The 624-nt window shown below is 59.5% G+C and overlaps 1 protein-coding gene across 3 annotated transcripts in view; it reads left to right on the plus strand.

Moving 5' to 3' along the window:
- Nucleotides 1-381: 381 nt before the first annotated feature.
- Nucleotides 382-624, plus strand: part of EIF3D (eukaryotic translation initiation factor 3 subunit D) — a 12,077-nt gene continuing 11,834 nt past the window's right edge. For all 3 annotated transcript variants that reach the window (XM_019515291.1, XM_019515294.1, XM_019515292.1), the window contains exon 1: nucleotides 382-486. The gene's annotated coding sequence lies outside the window, so the exon portion shown is untranslated. The remainder of the gene's footprint in view (nucleotides 487-624) is intronic.

A 624-nucleotide genomic window follows, 5' to 3' on the forward strand; every position in this document is an offset into this window, starting at 1 on the left:
TTGTGTATGTGTGTGTGTATATATATATATGTGTGTGTGTGTATATGTGTATGTATACATATGTATATGTATATAGTATTTTTTATATCTATATGAAAGAGCTAAGATTTTCAAATTCCCAAAAGGTCGACTTTAAGAGCAATGGTAACAATCTTGAAAGTTGGCCACACTGCAGCACACTATGGAATAACCGTGGGGGGGAAACCAAAGCCTCACGGGAAGGTGGATAACAAACCTGTTCCCACCCCGCCCCCAGCACTTCTCGGCTAGAAGGCGCAGACGATGCCATTTGCAACACTTCCGGGCGTGCTTTGCGGCATCCCATACCTTTTGCAACAGCCAGGCTGCTGGCGCAGGGCGATGACATGCGAGGGGCGCGACGCGGGGTGGGGCTGCACGCGCGCTCTTCCTGGAAGGAACTGGAGCTCGAGGCTGCTGCGTCCGCGTCCGTATCCGCTTCCATCGGGGCCGGCGCGCGCCGCGCAGGTGAGCGGGGTCGCGCGGAGGCTGTGGCTGGGACGGGCCCGCCCCGGGGGCCCCGCATCCCCGGCAGCCTCGGCCCTCTCGCTTGACCCCAGGCTGCGGTGCAGCCCCCCCCCCCCCCCCCGCTCCCCCCCCCGGCCC

The sequence above is a fragment of the Gavialis gangeticus genome, unplaced genomic scaffold (assembly GCF_001723915.1).
Source record: "Gavialis gangeticus isolate Ggan-Ray unplaced genomic scaffold, GavGan_comp1, whole genome shotgun sequence".
NCBI lineage: Eukaryota > Metazoa > Chordata > Crocodylia > Gavialidae > Gavialis > Gavialis gangeticus.